Below are 19461 nucleotides of genomic sequence, written 5' to 3'. Positions count from 1 at the left end.
GGTAGTGTTTATATAAATAGACAATATTATTTCTTAGATGTTGATGTTGAAACAGTAATGGAGAAAAATGAATCGTACACAATTCAATAATGTAACATTAGACATAAAATATTGTGTATGTATTACTTATTGATAAAACGAAAGAAACTTTTGGGACAATCTAATACTATATCATTCAAATCAATTTATTAATATAATCAATTCTCTACTTCAATATTAACCCACCCCCGTCCAAAAAAAATTGTCCCCAAACAATTGACATACTTGAGTAGTCCTAATTTTCTTAACTTCAACGCACATATTGCTTTCCTGCACCTCAACATTAAAGAATTTTCTTTCTCGGTTCCATCTAAAAATTCGTCCAATAATTTGATCACAGCGTCGTTCTACCACCTTAAGGAATTCTTACAATCTGAGAGGAGAGATAGTTCTTCCAAAGCAACAGCGTGGAATAGCTTCGGGCAATGGCTGGGTGAGCCACGTAGAAAGAATATCCTTGAAAACATAAAGGCGAGTGGTTAGGTGGCAAATGGAAGGAAGTACAGCGGGATGAAATATCTCCCGAGGAAATTAAAATGCCAAGCCCGCGGAGGAAACATAAGCTCCGCTTACTTATTTATTCCATTATACAAGCTCGCGGCGTACCGTTGCGTGAGCGAACGCCGCGGCTGGGCACGCTTCCCTCTCGTCGGTGTCGCTTCTTGGATTCCGTCTTTAACGTCTCATTTGGGAATAGTGCATCAAAACTGACGCTCGCCGAAACGGATTCTGCGTGACGTTAATGGTGATACGACCGGGTGAAGGGAACGGCCATTCCTCCAGCGGAACTATGCCGAAATTGTTCAACTTTTCTCGTATCTGGTCTCGTTTTCCAGGACATTGATTTTCAAAATTCACTGCCTCGCGCCCTGGCAAGTTTTAATAGACGCATTAGGACGTGTAATCGAATGAAATATTGCTGGAACTTGGACGACAATTAGTCGGTGATGCATTGTGTTTGCTAAACTATCGGCAGGAGAAGTATTTCTGTTGTAGATTCAACATAAGTCAATTGTATTTTTTCTTTCGTCATGTAAGGTTTGATATTTCTGAGCAATAATTGTTTATCAAGTGTGGATAATATGTATTTAGATACTTTTATAAATTTAATTTCGTAGGTGGCTTTGAAATACTTAGAAATTTATAAATGAGACACCACTTGAATGTTATTGTATTTTTCCACTGATATGTTATTTTCTTTCAAGCTATTCTACAACTGTATATGTTTTTTTCATGTGTGTTATGTCAGCGAATCAGAAATAATTTCTTCTGAAATTATATTAATAAATTGGAAATATATTTACAAATAAGTTCTTTACACAATTTACTCAACCTCGACAGATGTTAATTTAAGAGACACAACAAACATATAGAAAATTCTTTGCTTTTATAGAAACTACATTAACTTTACAGAAAACACTGAAGGGTGAACAATCTTAACCAAGTCCTATTTACACTCTATTCAGGCCACTTTACATCACCTTTTACAAGCAAGCAAAATCCAATCGGTTTTTTGCTTTAATTGTTCCCCACGGTTCGGTTATTTACCGTTTCACATTTTCATTACGGCCGGGGCGCCCTTTTTGTCGTCGCAGGTAACGAGGGGGAGTATCGTGTCTGGAAAATTGTAGAAACGTCAGCTGCATAAAGCCGGGGTTATTTTCAGTGGGGCAAAAGTAACAGGACAGCTCCTGTCCAACGACGGGGGTGGGGGCTACGAAAAGGAAACGAGTGAAAACACACAGGAATAAAAAAAAAGTAGAAAGAACAAAAATAAAAATGAAAAGTCCTACATATGTCGCGAGTTCAACGCGGCACAAAGGGTTAATGAACAGTCAAGGCGATGATTGAGGAGGCCGCGGCCAGAAAAACGGTAATAGGACATTTTTCGCGGGGCTATGAATTCTCCTTGCCCGAGTGCTTCCCATTGGTCGTCGCGTGCTAGTTCATTTCTTTTGCGTCTATTACGTGTCACGGGCCGTGACGCATCGCGTTTTGAAATTCTTTTCGTTTCCGTGCGTCTCGCGACCTGGTTTCATTACCTTTTCCTCCGTTGCGAATGCGCTCCCTGGGAAAAAAAGGGGAGCCTTTTCCCAGCGTTAACTTTTTTTTTTTCTCATGAAAGACGATTTTGCGCGTTTAATGTTTCGCGAGAGGTATTCGTAAATTCTGGAAAGAAGTGAGCTTCCTCTTTCGCCTCGCGTTATTTTTCTTTCGAATGGGGAGGTGGAGTGGATTGAAAGAGGAGATTTTTGAAAATTTTATGGTCGAGTAGGAACGCCATGAATCACTGGCACAGAATCGAGGGTGGATTTGTGTTCGAAATTAAATGGGGAATATGTTCGCGAGGCGTGGTTACTTTTTTCTTTTTGGCACCAGTTTCGTTGGAAAGATTCTGTTGAACGCGACGCGACAAAATGGTACAGAATCTTTTACTTTTTGTATTAAATTTTTTTCTTCTTTTTGTCTTGTTATTGCGAGACTGGTTTCGGTTGCAAAGTTTAATAGAACAGAATTCCTCCTTCGTCGAGGAATACGAAGAATCCTAATTTTAGAAAGTACTTTGAATGGGTTCCCTTCGTTTTTTCTTGATTCATTAATTTTTTGAAGAAATAAAGCTTTTTTCAATCGTATATTTAAATCGTTTTTAATTACTTATTTTTAACATCATTTTACAATTATAAAATTTACTTTTATTACACTTTTAAAATTGAGGAATTAACTAGAAAATAATTCCAAAGACAACACAATATTCTCTTCCTTTTTGTTTATGACGAGGAAGTAAATTATTATTAATAATACAATTTTGTGTAATTATATATGTTGCATTTGCTTAATTACTTAAATAACATAAAATGTAGTAACAAAAGTCTTTGTTATATAATTACTACTCTGGGTTTTTAAACAAAACATTCTGAAACTGGAAACGAAACGAAAATTACATTACATGTTCATTTTTCGACGGACAGGGGTTAAGGGAATGTAGAAACAACATTGAACCACGGAAATTAATTTTTATAATTGTAGCTTCTATGTACAAGCGTCAAAGTATTTGTTGAAAACCCAGACATTTTGCAGTAATTAAATAACGAGAATTTTTCCAAAAATCCTTTTATCATTGGATTCATAATAATACATTTTTTACGATAATGTTATTATTTACTACACGCAATTTCTTTATTAAATTACAGTTGAAAAATCTGAAACACTGAGACTTATAAATAAATACGGAAATATTTATAATAAAGTACTTGGAATGGCATTATGTAATTACTACATTGGGCCAAGTAACCATTAAATCTTTTACTTAATTATTGTTGATTTTGTAATAAATCGGAACTATATTTTAATTCAACAATGCTTTGTCATAAAAATACATGCGCTCTACAGGAACATTAAAGTAACAAAGACTTTAATTAAAAATTTATTCCAAGCATCTGGACAACGCAAATAAAATTTCAAGAATAATTTATCACAAGAGAAAAAAGATATGCGCAACAAAATCCTCCTGGAGTGGTACAAAAACCAACAATAATAATATCCACGTCATAATGCTTAATTTCAGTCTGCATACCTTCGAAATGAGTTTAAAGTAGATAAAAATAAAATGCATGAAAACCGCACGGCAGGATAAAAATATTCCAGTTTAGAGATACGCGATGAATTTTATTTGACCACCGTGTCAATTTCAAATACGCGCGGAATAATAAAAAAGTGAAGGAAAATGAAATAAGAAAAATAGAGAAAGAAAGTAAATAAGCTTGGAAAAGGGCCCCCGGTGAACGGGAAATGGAAAAGGAATTTATTTTCCCCGCAGACAGCTACTGAAAAGGGGTGCAATGACTAACTGGAGATGAGGGGGTCCGATTGGAAATCAGTTTTTCAATTGTTTAATCTACTCGCGTCGCTTCCCGTAACGATGTAAAAGTTTCCCAGGGAACGTCGTCGCTATTTATTGATTTCCGAAGTCGACCCGTCCGCCACTCTTATTATTCGAGACAGTGCCGATGGTAAATTCGCGAAGAGGGTGTTAACACCGAATACCCTCGGTTCTCAATTACCGTCGCTTTATTGGAGCACCCCAGCACCTCCCCTCCTCGCCAACGATAAAACTTGCTGGAATTATTTAAATGCTCGCCGCCCGGCCGAACCCCCGTTCCCGAATCTCGCGGAGCGACGATGGAACGACTTTAGTCTCGGGTTACTTCGAAATCGATTGCGCTTTTCTGTTCGAATTATTCTTCCCACTCGTGTACTTTGACACCCGAAAAATGATACAGGCAGGTAGAGTGTTCGAACGGTATCCACTTTAAGGCACCGGGTCATGGAAGTGTCAAATATACTCGATTATCGGAGATAGGTATTTCTTTTTAATCGAGGGCAGTTTAATTTAGAAGTACATCATCGAGGATGTATCAGAAATAACATACGTGACTTTTGGTGATTTTCAATTTCACCTAGATCGTTGCACAAAGTAAAAATTGATGGATTGAATAATTTGAATAATATTGAAGACAATATAATATAGAAAGCTTTAATAATAAATGTTTTATTATACAAAATTTTAATCAATGGTTTCTATGGCGATGACTTCAAGTCGAAACAATTTGCCTCCATTTTAATAACAATTAGGATGAATTTGAAATGAATTTATTGTTCGATAACTACTATAATTATAAATACGATTCATCTTCTTTCCTATAAAAATAAAATGTAATAAAATTCCGATAACAATTGCAAATTTTGTTAAAAATCATTTCCATGCCGCAAAACAATAATATAAAGTTCCACATGTTTCGTTTGGCATACGGAGTGATTGATATAAATTGATCGAGTATTAGATCAGAACGAATTTCTGTCAGTTTTTAATCGGAAGCGCCATTGGCGAATGGTTATATTTGTTACAATACGCGGAACGAAACAAACGTCGGAGATAATTTCGCGAACAAGTGATTAATGGTTTCGTTTCAACTTTCATTTTAAAATAAAAACTTGAAAAAGTCTGTTGATTGATCTACCGCGAAGCAGACTGATAGAAATGTGTTTTCCAATGAAATTAGAACATAAAAAGTTCCAGCCGAACCGTGTTTGCTGTGTAATGCCATTTTCATGTACTATAATGGACAAAGGAAATTGCGAACGATAACAAACGTGCTTTTATTCTTCGTGTTCCATCGGGAAACGCGCATTACGTGATTCGAAAATAAATCGTGGTTTGTGTTAGTCTGATTAAAACAATTTATTTCGTAGCAAATTTAATGTTGCTCTCAATACCGATCAAGCAAGCAATACACGTATATGTATATATTTCCAATCATAAGTATGTGGACACTTCTTTCATTGGAATATTTCATATAATACTTATAACTTATAATACTAATAATTATATATAATACATTTAAAAATATTAATATATTTATCTATATTTTATCAATAGTTAATGTAATTACTCAGTGGTAAGAATACAAAAATAATTAATTTTCAAACTTCTTTATACCATTCTTTGAATTCTAGCTATATTACTTTCTTTATTGTATCAAAAATAACATTATTATTCCATTTAATTTGTAACATCTCGTCATAAATGGTGTTCAGATATTAAATATTCTTTTCAAACTATTCTATCAAAGCAATTCATAGTTTCTGTATAGGATTTAAAGTGCTACTCGAAACTTTAATATTATACAATTTAGTATTATTAAATGCTACAAAATTCTATGTATATATCAAGATTGGCAATAAAAGTGTGGTGGATTAATGAGAAGAAAAATAAATTATTCTTTATCGCTACTAGTGAGACATAAAATAATCACTTGATAAAATACATTCCCCAATGCAACACAAACTAAACACACATACAATATATTTGAAAATAATAATTCACAGCGTACATCAAATATTTATATAAGCTGGTAAGCGTTCACGTGTTTATGGACAGGAGTTAATTGCTTTCGTAATGTAGTCAAGGTATAAAATAAATTCCTCTTCGTTCCGAAACGTATTAAATACTGCACAATGGCTTAGCGAAGATAATTGCAATCTCAGGTGCACCAAGTGTGAGCGTACTCGAAGAGAGTGGTTGTCAGGTGGTCCACAGGTACGCCGTCAGGCTAATAGGCCTGGCGGTGTAACTACTCCGGCAGTTGTCTCGTTCCGTTAATTGTCGCGGTCGCTTTGTAATTTGCAGTTTAGAACTGAACGCTCGCCGCGCGTGCATGAGCTGTAACGCGCACTGAGTACGCTCGTGATGATCCGGGGCTCGCCTAATTGAACTTTTGTCGGGGAAGCAGAGCCAACGCTTTGTACGCGCGCGTTACAGGTGTAAATTGGATGTCACATTTCTTTGATGCTTCATGGTAAGGGCTTAAGTCGAACTTTTACATATTTCACAAGGGAGATGCAAATGAGTATATTTAACGAAATGGGATGAAACAAATCCTGTAATCTATTTACGAAAATAATATACGTTGCTGAAATACTTAATTTACATTTCAATACTTAATTACATTGATAAATAATATGAAATAGAATATGATTATACACTACTGTGACAATTGTCACTTTAATCGACGATAGTGAATCCTGGAAATTGTTCTTTGATTACAACAAATTCAGCCTAATGTGTATAACTAATTTATTTTTAATTTTGTAGCCTTCCTAAAAGAATGTATGAACACAATACATTTTAAATCCATAATCAGATCTGTAATCTATAATTTCGTAAATGGAGCCAGGCTATTTTGCCAGAGGAAAATTGTAAAACGGTTAAAAATTACAGTCGCAAACTGTAATTTTTATTGTACTTTGATTTCGTTATAATGTAAGAAAATAAATGATGTTATAGAGTATAAATGGTGTCTTTTACTCCCATCATGATTGTAATAGTTTATCTGATGTTTAAACTTCTACAGAATGTGCCTTTAATGACCTAATAATCTATAAAAAAAAAAAACAGTGCTGAACCCCATATACAATCAACAGTAAAAATAAAATGTACAAGAATGCAAGTACATTCACATTTCCATAGAGACTCAATAATGTGACGCAGAATGTATTATATACCACACTTCTAATTGCGTAACTATTCCGGAATAGCTACTTCTCTGTATACCATTAATTTAAGGATACATACATAGACTTTTATCTTAAAAAAAAAATTAATAGGCAGACACATAAATATAGAACGCGTCTTCCTTCTGTCCACTTAAATCAAAATGTTAGATTCGAATAACAACGAGGCCACTCTCAAATAAATTTGCTCCGGGCAATTAACGATCGACGGATCTCTTTAAATTCGGGTCGCGCGGGACCGAAAGTCAATTAATCCAACGTAAGGAGATTGTAAGCAGTGACAGGGGAATTTACGATATCTATTTGGAGATTGAAATCTTTTTGGGAACAAACGCTCGCCTTTGGTCGATTCACGGTTAAGCAGGGTTTCCAAAGAACATTCCGTTGCGAATCTAGTCGTGCCTCGTAATGCCACAAGTCGGATTCTAGCGAAGGTTTGGGATTCCAGGTCATCTCGTGGCAGGAATGCGGTTGCCTCAAAAAAAAGACGGATCTCTTCGGCAATTCAGGATTGCGTAAGGCAAAATAATTGCGGAGGTCGTATACTCATCTTCCATTTATTTACGTTACCCGTGTAGCTATTAATTAGAAACAATTTTACGAGATGGAGTTTCTCGTTTGAGGAACGATAAGTGCCTGTTCTGGCACTGGATTCTTCTGGAGAAATTTTGCAAACAACTGGATGGATCGAGTACCGATATAGTGACTTCCAGATAAAATTAATAATATATTATAGTTAATATATTATTGACTGTTTTCAGACTCGAGTTTCTATTGCGTGACAGTAATTGATGTATACAATTGAATTTTTGAAACATTGGGAACGAAAGTGACAAAACTACTATCACTTCATTTCAAATATTTCAATCGTAATTTTTAACGGTTTTACAATTTTCTTCTGACAAAATTGTCTGCCTTCATTTCCGAAATTATAAATTACAGATCTAATTATAGATTACAAAATATTGTGTTCATACATTGTTTTAAAAATGCTGCAAAATTAAAAGTAAATCAATTACACACATTTAGACTGAATTTATTGTAATGGTATTCTAATATGTTAATATTATCTTGAGAAGAATTATGAAAAGATAGCTGAGAGAGAACACAGAGCGAAAATTCTTTCTTATTGGTGGAAAGTGACACGTTAATTCTGTTGATACGCTTCCAATTAATGCAAATTCAACGCAACACCTTCAGCGTTTGTCGCCTAGTTAGGATCCTTTATAAAACACTCACGAACTCACTGACCCAAACAATTGACAGACGTCTTCACAATCCCTTTAAGAAACCCGTTGCGCAATCTATTAACAAGCCCCACGCGTTTGATCGAGGTCCCGATGAATCGTTTGATCAACCTTCGTGCTCGTTCGTGCCCAAAATGAAAGCCAATTCTTCCAAACGAATGTTGGAAACATTTACCTTGGAAACACACATTGGTATAAAAAAAGGCGCACGATGTTAGTTACTGTTTCGTAAACGAAAGACGTTTTGTAAATATAAAGAAACTAGAGTCGGCGAAAGGTGACATTTTGGTGCATGTATAATTTATCGTTGGACTTTTGGCTCTAATGATACTTTGTTAACCGATTCCAACGTTTCAAGTTAAACTAAGAGTATAATTTGGTTGTACATTGGTTAAAATTTTATACAAATTACTTGTTTCACATTTCTTCATCTGTAATTTACATTTCATTACTCTGTCTACTGGCTTTAATATTTATTGGACTTAAATTATACAAATCCAATGATAAAAATTTGTTATTTAGACTTTCTGTACGTTAATTGAAATTTATAAAAATTACTTGTTCAACATTTCTTTATTTGTGAATTCACATTTTGTTAGTCTTATTCCAGCTTCTGCCTTTAATTTTTAACTAATTTGAATTTTACTTTAAGATGTGGACTACGTTCTACACATGTTGAACAATGTTTCAAGAAATGTTTAAATAATAGCGAACAGTCTTATTAACCTATAACTGTTACTGAATACGTAGTATCTTCATTCATATAATTTCACATTCAAATTTTACATTCCAATTTTACATTCTAAATCAAATTCCAACATGTACTATTTCACATTCAAGAAAATAAAAGTTAGATCGATCTATATTTCCAGTTACGTGTCTTCAACGTTTCCCAACTGCATGACTTTCACCACAGTAGTATTCCAACAAATCATATTAAGTTCACCGGGTGGGAGACTTGGAATAAGCTCACAACTATTCACACATTTCTTGATACATTATACAACACTTCAAAATTCAAATCCATCTAAAAATTCTAACAAATTCTAAAGTCCTACAACACAGAAAAAACTATACTCTGAAATTTAAAAAAAAATATAAATCAGTATAGAAAATACTCTACTCTGAAACTCAAAATAATATAAATCTTCCCTTGAACAAGAACCTCCTAATCAACATGTCACCAACGAATCTACACCAAATCCGAAAATCAACCAGCGATACAATTCCAACCTTACCAAATAGAAGACTGTAAGTGACACTATCAAGATTGAGAATTGTTCACAGATATCTGACTCATTGCTACTTATGCAACTTTTGTGACGAGCCTATCACACGGGAATGCAACACGATCGAATAGAGTTTCAACTTTCAAATAGTACGCAGAAAACCCTTAACACAACTTGCGCGGATGCTTTGCCGCCAAACTCTCAACGAGTAGCGGGCGATTTTTTACAATTTGTACACAAAATTACTTCTGCATTTCATTACATTTAAAATAGCTGCAGTTTGTGAACTTTAGGTATTTATAAAATAAAACTTAGTTTCTCTTTAGGCTTATAAACATTTATATACTTGGGAACAATGTAGTTCAGTAGTGGTCTGACTTTCGAAAGCCTGTCTGATCCATCAGTCAACTCTTCATTGTTATTGAAGTGCCAGGTTTTCCATAACATACGAAAGCCGTCTCTTGTCATTGTTTTCGGAAAAATTGGCGTTTCTATACACGGATCCGTGCTCCAATAATCCTCTTTTCGGTCCTTACGCACTTGTCCCGTAAGAAGAATAAGCCCCAAAAATTTCTTCATGTCTTGTATCGCAATGTCTTTCCATTTGAGGGCTTTCTTGGAAGTTGTGAATTTATCAATATTTTTATAATAATATCAATTTGACTCTTCTACAAGGAATGTAAAAAAATTATCGCCAATAAATAAAGCTACATCATCCGCTACATTATCCGGAACGTTTTCCGTATCTATTCCTGATCGAGCTAAAAACTCTTCCAAGACTGGGCGTTCGTCTACTGAATGACCATTCTTCTTGAGAATCAGAATCATTCGAATCCGGGCTTGAATCAGAACTGCTTGAAATTATTCGTTGAATAATAGTTCTATAACGATATATAATTTCGTCATCACTACAATCATCATTCATAACCCAGTCGTCGCAATTCGATAAACTATCTGCATACAAATCTTCATCTTCACATTCTATTTTATCGTTGTCCATTCTGCGATTAACGGACAGTAGAATTTGCAATAGGTATTTAACACGTTCACGCCGGCGCTGTTCTTTGTGTTTCTCGCCGTGGGGCAGCTCAATAGTCCATGCAAAACGACTTCAGTCGCTTCCCGCGCAAGATGTGTTAACAACAGAAGCGAATTCCTCAAATTAGTAAAGATATTAATGAAACATAACATGCTAAATAAATTATAATTAAATTGTGATCATCGACATGGTCACTAATAACCTTATAGTTGATGTGACCTTAAACGAAGTAATTAAAAAAAAAAAGAATTCCTAAAAAGCACAAACACATTCCCATAATTTTTCACTCGCTTCCCCCCGAAAAACCACCCTCCCACGGATTCGTTCCACGTCTAACGCGGCACCCTGTATAGCGAGCAGCCTTGCTCGTTAGAATTCTTAGCCGCATTATTCGTCGATCGCGGACCCGTGTACGCGTACATACCAGCAGCAAAGCGGAGAGCCAAGCCTCCGCGGAATCATTCACACAACCCGATCGTTCTCTCTCGCTCCCTCTCCCTTCTCCAGCGTATCCGAACCCGCGGAACCGCGACCATAGAGGAGGGAGAAAGGAGAAAATCGTGAAAAGCTACCGCGTCCGGGGAGTCCCCCTTCGCGGAACAGAGACGACAGAGGGGGCCCCTGGAAGGCGCGACCGAGAAAGAGTAGAAGGCAAGATCGGGAACGGCCGATCCTTTCTTTCTCTTTCTCCGTCCGCGTTGTCCTCCGTCTCTATCACGCCGGTTCACCTGAGAATCGGGGAATGTCCTCGTAGCGCGAGTGGTCGTCAGTGTCTCGGTAGACCTCCATCTGGAGCCTAGCACCACTTCAGGAAACGATCGGCCGGTTTGTTCGCGCGCCACTCAGCGTCACGTGCGCTCTACAACGACGCTGCTCCGGTGCTCGGAGATGGGCAAAACTCTCATCTAAACCGTAAATCTCTATATACACTCTGGAAACGTTATTCCTTTAAACGAGACTCACCGGAAGCCTTGTTATCGAATTTAATTTCACCTTGGACTGATAATAGGAGCTTGTCGAATCGTCATCCAGAGTGACTGTTGTTTGAGGATTTAACCAGTGTATGGAGTTTTGAATCTAAATCCTACATTGAACGATTAGTAACATCTCATAAAATTGCCGTCTGGAGTGACTGTATCCTAAGAATTTAATTCGTGTACACAGTTTTAGTACTCAACTTAATATCTTAATATCGAGCTGCTAATGAAGGTTTATTAAATTGTCATCTGGAGTGCCCTGTTGTCTGAAGATTAAATTAGTGTACAAAATTTTCATTCGAAAACCTACATTCAACGAATAACAAAAATTTCTAAAATCGTCCTTTGAAGTGCCTGTATTTTGAGAATTAAATCGCTGTACAGGGTTGTAGTTCTAAATTTTTCGAATTCTGTAAAATTGTCCTCTATAGTGGTCCTGTTGTCTGAAGATTAAATTAGTGTACAAAATTTTCATTCGAAAACCTACATTCAACGAATAACGAAAATTTCTAAAATCGTCCTTTGAAGTGCCTGTATTTTGAAAATTTAATCGCTGTACAGTGTTTCAGTCCTAAATTTCATGAAGCCTGTAAAATTATCCTTTATGGTGCATTTGGTTCTGAGGATTAAGTAAGTGTACAGAATTTTGAGTTCTAAATCCTATAATTAACGAATACTAAGTCTTTTTAAAATTATCCTTTAGAGTGCTTGTATTTTGACAATTTAATCGTTGTACAGAGTCGTATACCTACATTTCTTGAAGCTCGTGCAATTATCCTACTCTGTACTACAGAGTCTGTAGTGCCTTGTTATCCGAGTATTAAATCGTACAGTATTCTAATCCTAAACCCTACGTTGAACAAATGGTAGAAGCTTCTACAATCGTCCTCTGGAGTGACTCTATTCAGAGAATTTAATTAGCTTCAGTTCGAAATTTCTTGAAGCTTATTACATTTTTTCCGTAGCGCGTATTTTATTAAAAAAAAAAGTGTATAGAATCTAAAACACCTCTAGAGTTTTCTGCCCATCTCTGCTCGTACTCCCAACAAGGAAGACTTAGGGAGCGGATGACCAAGGATCCCAGAAGGTAGAGGAACTGCCCGTTCGCCGATGGTCGTTGCTTCCGGTCCGATTCATCTCGCATTCGTCCCAACGCGCTTGACCAACGCGTCGCGGCTCGACTCGCGGCATCGAGGGTCCGGAACGGTTGTAACGCGAGGCGCCCCGCGATCGGTTATGTGTGCAGTGAAATTCGAGAACCGCGGTTCGTCGAACGTGAACAGGACGATTGGTGGCGAAAGAACGGGAGCTATCGGTCGTTCGGTTTTCGGTTGAATGGCGGCCGCGATTTTTCAAAGCTCGACAGGGGAAAAAGAGAAATATTGTGGCGGTTTGTGACGAGGCTGCGTCGGGCTGCTTGGTGAACCGTGGGCGTCGACTGTGAGGGTTGATAAAATTTGTTTGGGCAGAGAAAAAAAAAACGTAGCAGTGACCGAAAGAGGTTTCGAAACAAAATTTTTTTGGAGAAGTTGCGGTGTCGGGGATGTAGTGGTGACGAACATGTTTGTGATTTGTTTTTCTGGGTAATTGTCTCGTGTCTTTTAAGAGTGACTGCATAGGGTATGTAGGTTAATCTTCAAACGACCATATGATTTTTATTCTGCAGTAGAGGGTGAAATTGAGCCAATTAGAGAAAGAAATATTATAAGAGTATTTTTGACAAATGTTAATATCGATGAAATATTATAAATATAGTAATATAACTGAACACAGTAAAACACAATAAAACATAATAAAACATAACACAAAACAATATAAAACAACTCGATACAATAAAGCATAATATAATACATAGGTAAACGTGTATTCATTTATCAGTTTTTCACTCATGCAACCTAAATTCATTGACAAATCGAATATAAGAAAATTAATTGACAGTGATTGTCCAAAATTCATTCATCCTTGAACATTTAGAAATTTTTGAATAGAAGCGTGACAGTCAAACCAGTGTGGTTTGAACCTTCGAGTGGTTCAACAGAGAAAGGGTTGAACCTACACTAGGCGTATGTACAGACGGAAATGTGAGTCGAGCGCAGGCGGAAGTGTGGTGTGCCACCTGTTGGTGACATTTTTTGCGTGATTTCGTGCTCGTGTGAAATTGTGCGAAAATGGCTTGTCACAGTCTATGTTGGACACAGTTAGAACTACAAATACCGCTCGACTTTGTCGAGCGTTAAACGTTTCGATCCTGGTATTGGGTCGCCTTCGGTAACAATTTACGAACGTTAATTTACCTAAATAATTTTAAAGAAAACAGGATAGAGATGGACTGTTTTAAATATTTATGTAATTTTTTCATTTGTATGTCGAGTTATGCTTTACTTACTTTACAATTATTCGAATTAATCCACGTTCTTATATTTATACCGAAGGTGATCCAGCATCAGGATTAAAGCGTATTGCACGCAAGGTTAAAAGATGCTTTTACCTCTAATTATTTTATTAATTTCGTATTTGATTAAAGAAGATCACCACCTGATATATGTTTTGGGGGATAAAATATTCTAGTTCCAATTTTTATATTAGACATCCTGTGCACAGGGTGGAATAGTAACTTTGATCATCCTAATTGAGAGGTATTGGAGGAACGTGCCAGGTCTGAATGATGGTATTTTTCCCTTAAAGACGTGCTTGGAAAGATATTATTCCTCAATTCTTGCAAATAAAGGATGTTTATACACCTAAAAATAACACTTTTAACAGATAATTAAAACGACTATCGAACTTAAAATAGAAGGAAAAGTAAGTTAGCGTTAGCCTTGCAGCGCTTTTGCGAAACTTTCTAAAGGATACTTATACTCCTAAAAATAACGTTTTTAACAGACAACTGAAATGCTCGAACCCACTATTCCCCATCGTACAATTGAAACGAGTATCAAACGAACCCTGTAAATAGAACAAAAACCGACGAAACGTTAGTTTTGCGACTCTTTAAATGGCGCGTTGAGCATCATTCAATCTCTTACGAGTAAGGACCATTTATGCGTCCGAAGATAACATTTTTAATAGACAACCGAAGCCGTCAAAACTACCGTATTGTGCCATAGAATTGGACCAACTATTGAACGGAAAGTCGCGTAAATGGTGCTTTTAAAATCATTCAATCTATCGAGAATAAAGGAAGTACCGCATCCCCTAAAAACAACGTTTTCACACAGCATTCGAGCCATTCAAAGTCACCGTTCAACGCCATACAGACCGTGCCATACGCAACGACGACCGACGAGAATCGAACATAGAACGAAACGTATGATACGTTTTCCAACACATCGACGCCTCGCGATCGTCCGGCAATTAGCCAAAAGAAGGCCACGCGTCTCTAATGACGATAGTTACGGTCGATTCATGGCGAGCATTGTCCAGCTAATAGTTGGCTCGTTCGACGTTAAACGAGGCATAACTCCAGCCCGCGAGACATTCGATGACATTGCATCAGCAACGGTGCCGTGCCCACCGACCACGAAGGAAATTGCTCGGAATGGCGGGGAAACGAAAAGCTTCGAGCGCGGTCTCGCGATTCTCGTGGAATTTAATCGAATCGATCTCGACTGCATCAGATCCCCCTCCCACCATCCGCCCCTCCCTTCGTTCTATGCCGGATGATGCCGCGGGAACGGGCGCGGGCTCTAATCGGCAGGAAATAATTTGTTTGGTCAAGCACCGGTTACACGGGATCTGATTGGTCGCAGATGATCGATCGGTTTACGGGCTGCGCCGAGGCATTTAGGGCCCCGTTCTCTGGTTATCGTCCGCTAATCGTTCGACCGTGATTCCCCGCGAGCGCGAAGGGAAACCATCGTTGGAAATTTCGGACTACAACGTTGCGCAAATTGCTACGATTACTTAGTTATGCGATGGCGCGTCGAGGATCGAGAGAAACGAATTGTTTCGAGTGAAATTGCGAGTACGGCGACGGTGTTTCTCCAAGAGGGGATCGCTAGGAATGCCTTTTATTGGTAGTTGCGCATTTTAATCGTTAGCTTGATTACCATTCGCGCAACATTGGAGTGTTTGGGTAGCGGCCACAGGAATTGTTTTGAAAATATATCTGGAATAAGTGGATACATCGTAAGAATTATAACTAGACTGAATTATTCTATCGTATTGGAGTATGTTTTTTTTTTCTTTTTTTTTTTTAATGTGAATTTAGAGCCTTTAATGGACAGTAATGGAAACAGTAATAATTTATATTTTATGCCGATATTTTTAAGGCGATGCAACAATTGTTACTATTACTGTTGTTTGTTTTTTTACTATATTGTTGCCAGAAATCGCGAGGACCTTAGTTATACGTTTGGAAATAATAATTAGAAACAGTAATAGAAAGTTTGGTTAAAGTAGATATATGTACACAGCACTGGTCGTAGGAATTTTATTATTTAAAAAATATACATCTTTTAATTTTCACATGTGCATTATCAACGGTCTGTACTACTAGACATTAAAGCCTTCATTTATGTTTGGAAAAGTGTATTTATTATACACATATTTAAATAGGACAAGTAGTTTTATAATATAGAGCATTTTTATTGTGAAGTATGAATGTCAAATATAGTCATTATCATAAATATTCGTACCCTCTGTGTTTGTTGAAGGAATTTGTCTAGATTACATGATAGGTTTGATGTTTCCAAATACATTTTTCATTACATGTATACAAGTGTAAAGTTTATCCATGTGCATATTTATAATGAAACAATTTATTTGAAAACATCGAATCTATTATTTAATTTTCACAAATTTTTTTAGTAGCCATAGAATCTCTAAATCTTCACTAAAATTTAACAACAGCTCAATAATGGTTTACAAATATTAAAATCAATATGTATAAAAATAAAAATACCACACATTGTGCAATTTTTTAGGAGTAGTATGCGAATGCCCGCAATTTGGAATTCTCAAATCAAGAATTCCACCTTTTGCAATAAAATATAATAGTAGAAAAAACCTAGAGAGCGTTGCGTGGTGTTGCTTGTCGATTCCAAATGAATGCGCTCTTGGCGCTTCGAACTCGGTAATTAATCCCCACGGTGTCACGTGACATGGAATAAATCTGAATAACTTTCGCGAATTTCGACGAAATTACAGAAGTAAATACGCCGCGATAAATTTTCGATTACGTAGTTTTCGACTGCCTATGAAACGGAACTGTAATTACCCGGGGAAGCTTCACTGATATCGGAGGGGCGCACAATGTTTCAATCGACGTTCCATTATATCATACTTCATGGTTATACGGGGTAGGTCGATCTTGTTCGGTCGTTTATGTTTTGTATCTTCGAGTATTAATCGCGTCGTTTAGTATTTATGATACGTGATGCGACGTTATGCGACCTCACGCTACCGTGCAAGGCCGTGTAATTAATATACCGCATCGACGAAACAAATTACGCGTGGCAATAGAATTGATGAATTTATAACTCGCGCGAAATATGCGTCGTATGCGTTGCCCCGATTCGCACTGAATCTTGCTGTATAGCGACAGTCTACAGGGTGTCCGAAACAAGTGTTCCATAATTTGGGGAATACTTAGTGATCATTAAAACGACAATGGAATAATATGTATAACGTTGCTTAAAAGCCTTCGGACACTCGATTTTAACAGGTCTTTTGTATTTTATCTTTGGAGTACAAAATGAATTTTGAATCCTACGCTTTTATTTTAATATTGCTTTCAAATATGTTGTACAATTTACAACAGTTTTATTTTATTTATTAATGACTACTAACTTTGGTTCCTCTTGAAGTATTTTTATCTTTAACAATTTTTCATTGCTGGTGGGATCTATAAATTATGTTTACTTGGATTGACATTTTGTTTAAATAATTTTGTTGTAGTTAATGGAAACTCTACAAGAGTTTTAAGGATATGAAAATTAGCACATGCTATGGACAAGAAACATGACTGGTATATCGTTGAGGGAAAGATACTTTTTTTTTGTTTTTTTTTTTTAGACTTTGTAAAATATAGAGTCACATTATAGTTCTTGCTTAGGAATATATTTACCATATTTTATGTATTCAAGTTTGTAAATTAAAATTAATTGGAATAATTTTAGACCTGAAGGTGATTAAATTCAAATGTGGAATGGTTACAATAAATTCTACTAGTGTTATGCCTTACAGATGTTGTCGCTTGAACATATCCATTTATATTCACTAACTGTCTTATGACTTTTGAGCAACAGCATACATGTAAAATTAAATGAAATCGCTTATTCTGGTACCTTAAATGGTCTTCCTTCTCGTAGTATGTTCTACAAAAACGTTATCTTGATTTACATATATCCTTCAAAATTCTTTCTTCCAGACGCATATAAATAAAAACTAGTTGTCCATTGTAACACAAACTAAATTCCCAAAATAAATGGATAGAATTCAAACTATAAGCCTAGGGAACACATCTCTAAATTTTCAAAAGCCATTGAGATTTAAAAAAAGAAAAACATTTTAAATACCAAGTTAGAATTAAAATTCTTAGAAAATAATATTGTGATATCCAAGAAATACTCGAGGCGAAGGAATTACTCTCAAAACTTTCCGTGGGAGGTACACAAATTTTTAAGAGTAATTCAAGTTTATATGCAGATGAAAATTCTCGCGATCCCGAATTCGGCGACTTTGTTACGAGGCCAGTGAAAGGGGTTGCGCGATATTAGACGTTCCGCACGTCTCGGTCGGCTTCTACGCGAGGCGTGAAAGGGCGGAAAGCTCTGGAGGATGAAGAGACTCCGTTTCTCCTTTGATACCGGGATTTCTCCTCCACTTGGTAATCTACGTCGGCGAGCCGGTTAAATTCGCGAAAATCTCCGTCGGGAATTCGTTTCGCGATGAAAGACAAACCGTTCGAGGCGTTCGATTTCCGGTTTCACGGTATCACGGACGCGAAACGTCGAGGTCCCATCGATCCCTCGATTACCCCGTCGCGAACGATCGGTGTCCAGTTCAATTTGTTTCTCTGCCATCCCTCGAGTCTGAGATTAATCATTATTTCACGTGTATTTTTCGAAAAATAAATATTTGAATCAAATACTTATATAGAGAAAATGCAAACTACATAGGAGTAATAAGAAGAATGGGCTGAGATTAACGATATTTCTATTTATCCTAAACATAAAAGACGAGATCATGACTTTTTGAAAATGAAAGCAAATACTGATGTTTCATATTGGTGATTATGTTCATACTGTACATGACTACATGTCATACTTTCATGTTTTATACAAAAAGAGAACATGGCTTTTTATAAATGAAAGCGAATACTGATGTTTCATGTTGATGATTATGTTCATACATGTCATACTTTTATGTTTTATACGAAAAGAGAACATGGGTTTTCAAAAAGAAAGTGAATATTAATATTTCATGTTCATGGTTATGTTCATATCATCTTTTCATGTTCATGGTCATGTTCATGCCATCCCTTCATGTTTTATACAAAAAGAGAACGAGGCTTTTCAAAAAGAAAGTGAATATTAATATTTCATGCTCATGGTTATGTTCATATTACTTTTTCATGTTCATGGTCATGCTCACGATAATGTTCGTGTCATTCTTTCATCTTTTATACACAAATAGACCGCGGCTTTTAAAAAATGAAAGTGAATATTGATGTTTCGTGGTCACGGTTGTATTCACGTTCGTTTCCACATTTAAAATATTCCCCACCGAAATTACTTAATTCTCAGGGAACCTCACCCGCCACAATAGAGTAACTACATGGCCAAACTTCAATTTCGATCGATCTTTTTTTCCCCGCGATACGTCGATTTCCGTTCATGAAATATCGAACACCGCCC

At 36.5% G+C, this 19461-nt stretch overlaps 2 protein-coding genes across 3 annotated transcripts in view; one reads left to right on the top strand and one right to left on the bottom strand.

Annotated features, from left to right (window-relative positions):
• LOC128894563 (dipeptidase 1-like) overlaps positions 1-19461 on the bottom strand; it is a 756062-nt gene that overhangs the window by 292889 nt on the left and 443712 nt on the right. The window lies entirely within an intron of this gene.
• LOC128894572 (low affinity immunoglobulin epsilon Fc receptor-like) overlaps positions 10030-19461 on the top strand; it is a 192614-nt gene continuing 183182 nt past the window's right edge. The window contains exon 1 of the mRNA XM_054156407.1: positions 10030-11537. The gene's annotated coding sequence lies outside the window, so the exon portion shown is untranslated. The remainder of the gene's footprint in view (positions 11538-19461) is intronic.

This window comes from Hylaeus anthracinus, unplaced genomic scaffold (genome assembly GCF_026225885.1).
Source record: "Hylaeus anthracinus isolate JK02 unplaced genomic scaffold, UHH_iyHylAnth1.0_haploid 4, whole genome shotgun sequence".
NCBI classification, from domain to species: Eukaryota; Metazoa; Arthropoda; class Insecta; order Hymenoptera; family Colletidae; genus Hylaeus; species Hylaeus anthracinus.
Note: the sequence above shows the minus strand (reverse complement) of the source record. Positions and strands in the feature narration are given on the sequence as shown.